Here is an 11966-nt window from a genome sequence, read left to right as displayed (position 1 = left end):
CCAGGATGAAATGCCTCTCTTTCCCTCTCCTGCTTCTGAATAAAGACAGATACTCATTATAGGTACAGCAGGTGCAGCAACAGATTGGGGTCCATGCCTGCCTCTGCTCCCTCATAACGTAAAGCGCTCCGATCTGCCTCTACCCACTAATTCATTCTCAAATTGAATTACTGATCGTCTGTGTAACAATTCAAGACTTTGCCTTCATCAGCTCTCTTCTTCTCTCTCTTACTTTCTCTCCGTCTCGCCTCAGCGGTTTATCTATGTGTTTCCTTATTGTCCTTTGGTAGGTGTAGTTGGGGAACAGTGGAACAGGGAGACATGAGAGAAGGAGGAAGATGAGATTGTTCTTTCAGGAGGGTTGGGGTCAATTCCATTTCAACTCAGGAACTAAATATATCTTCCATAATTGAAATAGAATTGACCACACCCCTGGTTCAAACGGTACTTAACACATGTATTTTAAGTAACATGTCTTTTACTCACCGTCTCTCCTGCAATCCCTGGGAGTCCGATGAGTCCACGAGGACCTTCTTTACCCTGGAAAACAGTCAGAGAAGTGTTAGAGTCTAATATCCTTCTTCTAGTAATCACAGCCTGGCCCATGGCGACCTTCCTGTCTGGCTAACTGCAGGCAGCCCCAGCAATCACTCTCTGATTCAGAGAGTTGTATTACTGAGCTGCCAACTGTACACCCAAGTAAAGACATGTTGTTCTGGAGGCCTTTCTGGTCGCCAAAGAGGTTGGAAGTTGGATGCTAAGAAGAAGACATCTCAGAGGTGTTGGAACGGTGTAGACTGTAACTAGCTACTAGACACCAGAGGGATATACTACAAAGTAGCTTTAATTAGTTAAGCAGCTAACTTTGATAAATAACCAGAAATAACTGTTTGATTTTCTGGTTCATTAAGAAAGATAAACGTATATGTGTTTTTGGTTGTTCAGTCAATTAGACCAAGCCCATTTCAAGCTTACCTTTCTTTTAAAAAATAAGGTTATTTGGGGATATTTACTGGCTCGATCCTACTTTGTAGAATAGCCTTCAGGACATCCTGCAGTTTTATTTTATTTTAAATTTATAGTCTGGGATTCGACAGTTGTGTCAAGCTCAAAAGACATTTAGAAGTTATATCTGTCATGAATCAAATGGGTAAATATCAAGAATTGAAAAGACCAATGAACCATTTCCCAAATACCAGACTGTAGGGGACAAACTGTAGGGGAAGAAAGAAGATTGCAGCAATCTTTTGGTGTTTGACCTGCTGTGAGAATTGCAGCAATCTGTCTGGTTTGGGAGCTTGACCATCCCCATTAGGTAACAGAGGGCAGTAGAGGAAAACAGGAGCTATTCAAGTGTTCTACAGTAGTTACATTGAACGACCCACTTCCACTTACAGTCAACAGGTGGCCCAGCCTCAAACGTTTGATTAATCGTACTGGTTGATAAGAATTTGATCAGGATTTTAATCCCCAAGGGCTAGTCTTCCAAGAGTCCATAGAGTTTAAGATAGTCATTTCTCTCTGTAGACCAATATAAATTGCTCAAACGTGTTTTGACCTGAGGTAATTAAGCACTTGTCATGCCATATAGACCTAGTTCTAGTTCCTGGGGTGAGTTGCATTACCACTAGCTGCTCAGGGAACCTGAACTAGAACCTAAACCAACTACAGGTGCACTAAAGGTGATCTAGGGTATCTGAGTACTTGGTACACAATGTAATACATTCTGTTTCCTGTGTCAATCCGAACAGTCTCATACTATTGTACCAATAAGTACAATGGCAGAGGATCATACAGCTTGTGTTGTTGGGTGATAGAGACTCTTTGTTCTCTGGTGATAAAGACTCTTTGTTCTCTGGTGATAGAGACTCTTTGTTCTCTGGTGATAGAGACTCTTTGTTCTCTGGTGATAGAGACTCTTTGTTCTCTGGTGATAGAGACTCTTTGTTCTCTGGTGATAGAGACTCTTTGTTCTCTGGTGATAGAGACTCTTTGTTCTCTGGTGATAGAGACTCTGTTCTCTGGTGATAGAGACTCTTTGTTCTCTGGTGATAGAGACTCTGTTCTCTGGTGATAAAGACTCTTTGTTCTCTGGTGATAAAGACTCTGTTCTCTGGTGATAGAGACTCTTTGTTCTCTGGTGATAGAGACTCTTTGTTCTCTGGTGATAGAGACTCTTTGTTCTCTGGTGATAAAGACTCTTTGTTCTCTGGTGATAGAGACTCTTTGTTCTCTGGTGATAGAGACTCTTTGTTCTCTGGTGATAGAGACTCTTTGTTCTCTGGTGATAAAGACTCTTTGTTCTCTGGTGATAAAGACTCTTTGTTCTCTGGTGATAGAGACTCTTTGTTCTCTGGTGATAAAGACTCTTTGTTCTCTGGTGATAGAGACTCTTTGTTCTCTGGTGTTAGAGACTCTTTGTTCTCTGGTGTTAGAGACTCTTTGTTCTCTGGTGATAGAGACTCTTTGTTCTCTGGTGTTAGAGACTCTTTGTTCTCTGGTGTTAGAGACTCTTTGTTCTCTGGTGATAGAGACTCTTTGTTCTCTGGTGATAGAGACTCTTTGTTCTCTGGTGATAAAGACTCTTTGTTCTCTGGTGATAGAGACTCTTTGTTCTCTGGTGATAGAGACTCTTTGTTCTCTGGTGATAGAGACTCTTTGTTCTCTGGTGATAGAGACTCTTTGTTCTCTGGTGATAGAGACTCTTTGTTCTCTGGTGATAAAGACTATTTGTTCTCTGGTGATAGAGACTGTTTGTTCTCTGGTGATAGAGACTATTTATTCTCTGGTGATAAAGACTCTTTGTTCTCTGGTGATAGAGACTATTTGTTCTCTGGTGATAAAGACTCTGTTCTCTGGTGATAGAGACTCTTTGTTCTCTGGTGATAAAGACTCTTTGTTCTCTGGTGATAGAGACTGTTTGTTCTCTGGTGATAGAGACTATTTGTTCTCTGGTGATAAAGACTATTTGTTCTGTGGTGATAAAGACCTTTGTTCTCTGGTGAATAAAGACTCTTTGTTCTCTGGTGATAAAGACTCTTTGTTCTCTGGTGATAAAGACTCTTTGTTCTCTGGTGATAGAGACTCTTTGTTCTCTGGTGATAGAGGCTGTTTGTTCTCTGGTGATAGTTTGATTATCTCGGTGTTTACCTCTGGGCCGGGCTCTCCCTTTGGACCTGGTAGTCCTAAGCTTCCCTTTAAATCAGTAATGAAAGGAGGGAGAGGGGGGAAGGGAAAGAAGAAAAAGAGAGAGAGAGACCATTTAAGGTTAGATTTGTTTTTCTCCATAATTACACCAGGACATGTATTAATAAGTGAGACCCTGAGAAAATCTATTTAGCGTCTGGCTTCAAGAAAGAAAACCTACCAAACAGAGCAATTCAACCTGACTTTATAGAACTCCCAGTTTCTATTTAGTCTAGAAACACACTGTAATACATATCACTTTTTATTCCTCAAATATAATTTCTTTGTGTACTGGGCTCCTATTCAATTCCAGGCTGCTCAAATACAGTATCATATGTATATGTGTTATTGTTTATCATTGTGTACTTAACAATAATATACAATGTCAAAGGTTATACAGTACTCAGATCAGTGTAGATGACCAAACCTAATTTCAAAGGTCATATAGTACTCAGATCAGTGTAGATAACCAAACCCAATGTCAAAGGTTAGACAGTACTCAGATCAGTGTCGATAACCAAACCCAATGTCAAAGGTTATACAGTACTCCGATCAGTGTCGATAACCAAACCCAATGTCAAAGGTTATACAGTACTCAGATCAGTGTAGATAACCAAACTCAATGTCAAAGGTCATATAGTACTCAGATCAGTGTAGATAACCAAACCCAATGTCAAAGGTTATACAGTACTCAGATCAGTGTAGATAACCAAACATAATGTCAAAGGTTATACAGTACTCAGATCAGTGTCGATAACCAAACCCAATGTCAAAGGTTATACAGTACTCAGATCAGTGTAGATGACCAAACCCAATGTCAAAGGTCATATAGTACTCAGATCAGTGTAGATGACCAAACCCAATGTCAAAGGTCATATAGTACTCAGATCAGTGTAGATAACCAAACCCAATGTCAAAGGTTATACAGTACTCAGATCAGTGTAGATAACCAAACCTAATGTCAAAGGTCGTATAGTACTCAGATCAGTGTAGATGACCAAACCCAATGTCAAAGGTCATATAGTACTCAGATCAGTGTAGATAACCAAACCCAATGTCAAATGTCATATAGTACTCAGATCAGTGTAGATAACCAAACCTAATGTCAAAGGTCGTATAGTACTCAGATCAGTGTAGATGACCAAACCCAATGTCAAAGGTTATACAGTACTCAGATCAGTGTAGATAACCAAACCTAATGTCAAAGGTCATATAGTACTCAGATCAGTGTAGATAACCAAACCTAATGTCAAAGGTCATATAGTACTCAGATCAGTGTAGATGAGGCCTTTAAAGTGTATGTAATGCTTGTTCTTCATCTGAAAACTTAGACTGAACTGGTTACCTTGAAACCATGTGGTCCTTGGAGTCCTCTTTGTCCCTGAAGAAAAGGATCACATAAACCATTATCCTCATCCTGTAAATCCAATGTCTTTACACAAGAGACACACAATAGCACTGGTGTAAAGTACTTAAGAAAATCTTTAAACTACTACTTAAGTACTTTTGGGGGCATCTGTACTTTACTATTTATATTTTTGACAACTTTTACTTCACTATATTCCTAAAGAAAATTATTTACTTTTTACTTGATATATTTTCCATGTCACCCAAAAGTACAGGTTACATTTTGAATGCTTAGCAGGACAGGAAAATGGTCAAATTCACTACTTATCAAGAGAACATCCCTGGTCATCAGTACTGCCTCTGATCTGGCAGAATAATTCAACACAAATGGTTTGCTAATTATGTTTTAATGTTGGAGTGTGAGCCTGGCTAATTGTAAATAAATAAAAACATGAACATCGTGCTCTCTGGTTTGCTTAACATAAGGGATTTGAAATTATTTATACTTTTACTTTTGATACTTAAGTATGTTTAAAACCAAATACTTCTAGATTTTTACTCAAGTAGTATTTTACTGGGTGACTTTTATTCTATTAAGGCATCTTTACTTTTACTCAAGAATGAAAATGGGGTCCTTGTTCCACCACTGCACAATAGTAATCAATAGTTGGCCCAACTCAGTCAGGTGACGCACTTTTGAAAAGCTATTACACTGTTTCTGAATGGCATTCATTCCAAACCATGTAGCTATTGTTGAAGTCTTGTTTCTGAATGGCATTCATTCCAAACCATGTAGCTATTGTTGAAGTCTTGTTTCTGAATGGCATTCATTCCAAACCATGTAGCTATTGTTGAAGTCTTGTTTCTGAATGGCATTCATTCCAAACCATGTAGCTATTATTGAAGTCTTGTTTCTGAATGGCATTCATTCCAAACCATGTAGCTATTGTTGAAGTCTTGTTTCTGAATGGCATTCATTCCAAACCATGTAGCTATTGTTGAAGTCTTGTTTCTGAATGGCATTCATTCCAAACCATGTAGCTATTGTTGAAGTCTTGTTTCTGAATGGCATTCATTCCAAACCATGTAGCTATTGTTGAAGTCTTGTTTCTGAATGGCATTCATTCCAAACCATGTAGCTATTGTTGAAGTCTTGTTTCTGAATGGCATTCATTCCAAACCATGTAGCTATTGTTGAAGTCTTGTTTCTGAATGGCATTCATTCCAAACCATGTAGCTATTGTTGAAGTCTTGTTTCTGAATGGCATTCATTCTAAACCCTGTAACTATTGTTGAAGTCTATGACATTCATTCTAAACCATGTAGCTATTGTTGAAGTCTATGACATTCATTCTAAACCCTGTAACTATTGTTGGAGTCTATGACATTCATTCTAAACCATGTAAATATTGTTGAAGTCTATGACATTAATTCTAAAACACTGTATCTATTGTTGAAGTCTATGACATTCATTCTAAACCATGTATCTATTGTTGAAGTCTATGACATTCATTCTAAACCCTGTAACTATTGTTGAAGTCTATGACATTCATTCTAAACCATGTAACTATTGTTGAAGTCTATGACATTCATTCTAAACCCTGTAACTATTGTTGAAGTCTATGACAGTCATTCTAAAACACTGTATCTATTGTTGAAGTCTATGACATTCATTCTAAACCATGTAACTATTGTTGAAGTCTATGACATTCATTCTAAACCCTGTAACTATTGTTGCAGTCTATGACATTCATTCTAAACCATGTAACTATTGTTGAAGTCTATGACATTCATTCTAAACCCTGTATCTATTGTTGAAGTCTATGACATTCATTCTAAACCATGTAGCTATTGTTGAAGTCTATGACATTCATTCTAAAACCATGTAACTATTGTTGAAGTCTATGGCATTCATTCTAAACCATGTAACTATTGTTGAAGTCTATGTCATTCATTCTAAACCCTGTAACTATTGTTGAAGTCTATGACATTCATTCTAAACCCTGTAACTATTGTTGAAGTCTATGACATTCATTCTAAACCATGTAGCTATTGTTGAAGTCTATGACATTAATTCTAAAACACTGTATCTATTGTTGAAGTCTATGACATTCATTCTAAACCTTGTAACTATTGTTGAAGTCTATGACATTCATTCTACACCCTGTAACTATTGTTGAAGTCTATGACATTCATTCTAAACCATGTAACTATTGTTGAAGTCTATGACATTCATTCTAAACCATGTAACTATTGTTGAAGTCTATGACATTCATTCTAAACCCTGTATCTATTGTTGAAGTCTATGACATTCATTCTAAACCCTGTAACTATTGTTGAAGTCTATGACATTCATTCTAAACCATGTAGCTATTGTTGAAGTCTATGACATTAATTCTAAAACACTGTATCTATTGTTGAAGTCTATGACATTCATTCTAAACCTTGTAACTATTGTTGAAGTCTATGACATTCATTCTACACCCTGTAACTATTGTTGAAGTCTATGACATTCATTCTAAACCATGTAACTATTGTTGAAGTCTATGACATTCATTCTAAACCATGTAACTATTGTTGAAGTCTATGACATTCATTCTAAACCCTGTATCTATTGTTGAAGTCTATGACATTCATTCTAAACCCTGTAACTATTGTTGAAGTCTATGACATTCATTCTAAACCCTGTAACTATTGTTGAAGTCTATGACATTCATTCTAAACCCGGTATCTATTGTTGAAGTCTATGACATTCATTCTAAACCATTTAGCTATTGTTGAAGTCTATGACATTCATTCTAAACCATGTAACTATTGTTGAAGTCTATGACATTCATTCTAAACCCTGTAACTATTGTTGAAGTCTATGACATTCATTCTAAACCATGTAGCTATTGTTGAAGTCTATGACATTCATTCTAAACCATGTAACTATTGTTGAAGTCTATGGCATTCATTCTAAACCATGTAAATATTGTTGAAGTCTATGACATTAATTCTAAACCCTGTAACTATTGTTGAAGTCTATGACATTCATTCTAAACCATGTAGCTCTTGTTGAAATCTATGACATTCATTCTAAACCATGTAACTATTGTTGAAGTCTATGACATTCATTCTAAACCCTGTAAATATTGTTGAAGTCTATGACATTCATTCTAAACCATGTAACTATTGTTGAAGTCTATGACATTCATTCTAAACCCTGTAACTATTGTTGAAGTCTATGACATTCATTCTAAACCATGTAACTATTGTTGAAATCTATGACATTCATTCTAAACCCTGTAACTATTGTTGAAGTCTATGACATTCATTCTAAACCATGTAGCTATTGTTGAAGTCTATGACATTCATTCTAAAACCATGTAACTATTGTTGAAGTCTATGACATTCATTCTAAACCATGTAACTATTGTTGAAGTCTATGACATTCATTCTACACCCTGTAACTATTGTTGAAGTCTATGACATTCATTCTAAAACCATGTAACTATTGTTGAAGTCTATGACATTCATTCTAAACCATGTAGCTATTGTTGAAGTCTATGACATTCATTCTAAACCATGTAACTATTGTTGAAGTCTATGGCATTCATTCTAAACCATGTAACTATTGTTGAAGTCTATGTCATTCATTCTAAACCCTGTAACTATTGTTGAAGTCTATGACATTCATTCTAAACCCTGTAACTATTGTTGAAGTCTATGACATTCATTCTAAACCATGTAGCTATTGTTGAAGTCTATGACATTCATTCTAAACCATGTAACTATTGTTGAAGTCTATGACATTCATTCTAAACCATGTAACTATTGTTGAAGTCTATGACATTCATTCTAAACCCTGTAACTATTGTTGAAGTCTATGACATTCATTCTAAACCCTGTATCTATTGTTGAAGTCTATGACATTCATTCTAAACCATGTAACTATTGTTGAAGTCTATGTCATTCATTCTAAACCCTGTAACTATTGTTGAAGTCTATGACATTCATTCTAAAACCATGTAGCTATTGTTGAAGTCTATGACATTCATTCTAAACCATGTAACTATTGTTGAAGTCTATGACATTCATTCTAAACCATGTAACTATTGTTGAAGTCTATGACATTCATTCTAAACCCTGTAACTATTGCTGAAGTCTATGACATTAATTCTAAACCCTGTATCTATTGTTGAAGTCTATGACATTCATTCTAAACCATGTAGCTATTGTTGAAGTCTTGTTTCTGTATGGCATTCATTCCAAACCATGTAGCTATTGTTGAAGTCTCGTTTCTGAATGTCATTCATTCCAAACCATGTAGCTATTGTTGAAGTCTTGTTTCTGAATGGCATTCATTCTAAACCATGTAGCTATTGTTGAAGTCTTGTTTCTGAATGGCATTCATTCCAAACCATGTAGCTATTGTTGAAGTCTTGTTTCTGAATGGCATTCATTCTAAACCATGTAGCTATTGTTGAAGTCTTGTTTCTGAATGGCATTCATTCTAAACCATGTAGCTATTGTTGAAGTATTGTTTCTGAATGGCATTCATTCTAAACCCTGTAACTATTGTTGAAGTCTATGACATTCATTCTAAACCCTGTAACTATTGTTGAAGTCTATGACATTCATTCTAAACCATGTAACTATTGTTGAAGTCTATGACATTCATTCTAAACCATGTAGCTATTGTTGAAGTCTATGACATTCATTCTAAACACTGTATCTATTGTTGAAGTCTATGACATTCATTCTAAACCCTGTAACTATTGTTGAAGTCTATGACATTCATTCTAAACCATGTAACTATTGTTGAAGTCTATGACATTCATTCTAAACCATGTATCTATTGTTGAAGTCTATGACATTCATTCTAAACCCTGTAACTATTGTTGAAGTCTATGACATCATTCTAAACCCTGTAACTATTGTTGAAGTCTAATTTTGATGTGTGGCACGATAAAGATTGACCTCCTTGAACTTTGTATCCTTTTTTTATATTTGATTATTAGATTCTTTGCCAACAGCTCTTTCATATATGTTTAGATGTATCCTAAATGACAGCCTATTCCCTACATAGTGCACACAAAACCATAGTGTCCTCAATAGTCATCATTAAGCTAAGGACCGTGGGACTAAACACCTCCCTCGGCAACGGTATTATGGACTTCCTGACGGGCCGCCCCCAGGTGGTAACGGTAAGCAACAACACATCTGGCACGCTGGGCCCCTCAGGGTTGCGTGCTTAGTCCCTGCCATCAAGGCACAAAAAATTGTCAAAGACTCCAGTCACCGAAGTCTAGGACCAAAAGGCTCCTTAACAGTTTCTACCGCCAAGCCATAAGACTGCTGAGCTTTTAATCTAATGCCCCCCCAGACTATTTACATTGCCCCCCAGACTATTTACATTGCCCCCCCCCAGACTATTTACATTGCCCCCCAGACTATTTACATTGCCCCCCAGACTATTTACATTGCCCCCCCCCAGACTATTTACATTGCCCCCCCAGACTATTTACATTGCCCCACTGTATTTAGCCTCACTATTGTTATGTCATTTTCTTTTTCCCATTATTTTTTCACTTTAGTTTATTTGGTAAATATTTTCTTAACTCTTCTTGAACTGCACTGTTGGTTTAAAGGCTTGATAGTAAAAGCATTTCACGGTAAGGTCTGTTGTATTACGAGACAAATAATATTTGATTTGATTTGACAGAGTCAAACTGTTTCTTGGTGCCGTGAACATCAATATATTATTCTTCCTCTGATCTGGACCCATACTCACGAAGCATCTCAGGTAGGAGTGCTGATCTAGGATCAGTTTAGCGGATGAATAATGAAATGGATTAAATGGACAAGGAGGAGCGGTTTTCTTTTACACTTGTTAATTATAGACAAATCATATGAACACTGTGAGCAGGTTGGTACATATCCTATCCTTACTGGATCACCCATTTCTCCTTTCTGGCCCTTGTCTCCTGATTCAGCCTCCTAAAATAAAATAGAAATAAGGTCATTATGAAATGCGGAAAATTTGATATAAAATAACTTTCATCAAGGTAACACAAAGATTGAGTTAGCAGTCAGAGCACGACTGCCGTTATGACTGAACAGAAGGTAAAGGTAACTACGTAGGATGTTTCTACTTACAGAGCCAGACAGATGTCTCAGTTCATGAGCTGTCATTTCCTGGATGGAAAGGACAGACAAGATAGAAGATAGAAAATGAGCTGTCTTCTTCATTGTCACTTATTCGGTAGGTAAGATGTACCACCTAACCTCCCTTATTGAATGCACTCGGCTCGGCACCGGCTCGGGCACTCGGCTCGGCACTCGGCTCGGCACTCGGCTCGGCACTCGGCTCGGCACTCGGCTCGGCACTCGCTCGGCACTCGGCTCGGCACTCGGCCCGCACTCGGCTCGGGCACTCGGCCCGCACTGCCCGGCACTCGGCTCGGGCACTCGGCCCGGCACTCGGCCCGGCACTCGGCTCGGCACTCGGCTCGGCACTCGGCTCGGCACTCGGCTCGGGCACTCGGCTCGGCACTGGGTTGTCAAAGTCAAACTAAAGAAGCCTTTTAAGAGAGAAAAGGAGGGGAGGGGTGTTTTCGGTGAAACTAAAGACGAGTGCCTGTCTGTCACTAGACCCTCTTCCACTAGACTAGCCCTCTGCCTGTATGCCCCAAATTGCACCTATTCTCTATTAAAGTGGGGGTAAATAGTACCATAGGCCTCTGGTCAAAAGTAGTGCACTATGTAGGGAATAGGTTGCCATTTGGGATGTATTTTGAGAGTCAGTCCCGGAATCGACCAATCATTGCTGTGGGGATACAAAGCCCCTGTGGAGCAGTCCTCCAGCGAGGTATGGATCGTTAAAGGTCACAGGTGTATCCCGAATGGCTTCCTCTTCCCTTTATAGTGCCCATTGGGCTCTGGTCAAAAGTAGTGCACTATATAGGGAATAGGTTGCCATCTGGGACGCCTTCCCACAGTAACGGAAAGTCGACTTTTCAAGCTGTAAAATTATGTCCTGAGCTTTCCAATGATTTTGTACCACAATTGCAGCCTAGAAACCTGCAATTATGTGAACATGTGTTTTTGGTAGCTTCAAGTTCAACATCTGACATGCTGAGCCACACGGCTCGCGTTGCCAAATAAATGTACACACACATGTTATTCAACCATCGCACCCACACTGCTCACGCGCGCCAACCACCGTCTCGTTGCCAGGCGCTCAAAATAGAAGTTGCTTCTATTTGTGGCACAGAAACGCGCTGCAAGTCCTTCCTCTCCCATCTCCTCATTGGTTAATAGAAGCAGATACCCATGTGCCATCTCCTCATTGGTTATACCCATCGTGCGTGATTGAAAGACGAACTGAGGTCGGTCGTCGTCATGGTAATAGTTTTAGATGCCAGTCGCCATATAAAGTCCAAAAGAAT

The 11966-nt window shown here is 38.3% G+C and overlaps 1 long non-coding RNA gene across 1 annotated transcript; it reads right to left on the bottom strand.

The window, feature by feature from the left end:
* Window positions 1-485: 485 nt before the first annotated feature.
* LOC135573551 (uncharacterized) lies at window positions 486-10515 on the bottom strand. The gene is made up of 4 exons (XR_010464779.1): window positions 10468-10515; window positions 4532-4567; window positions 3151-3195; window positions 486-540 (listed from the first exon to the last, which is right to left on the bottom strand). It is a non-coding gene; the product is annotated as an uncharacterized LOC135573551 (long non-coding RNA).
* Window positions 10516-11966: the final 1451 nt, after the last annotated feature.

Source organism: Oncorhynchus nerka, linkage group LG10, assembly GCF_034236695.1.
Source record: "Oncorhynchus nerka isolate Pitt River linkage group LG10, Oner_Uvic_2.0, whole genome shotgun sequence".
Classification (NCBI taxonomy): Eukaryota; Metazoa; Chordata; class Actinopteri; order Salmoniformes; family Salmonidae; genus Oncorhynchus; species Oncorhynchus nerka.
The sequence above is the reverse complement of the archived record's forward strand: the minus strand, read 5'-3'. Positions and strand labels throughout refer to the sequence as shown.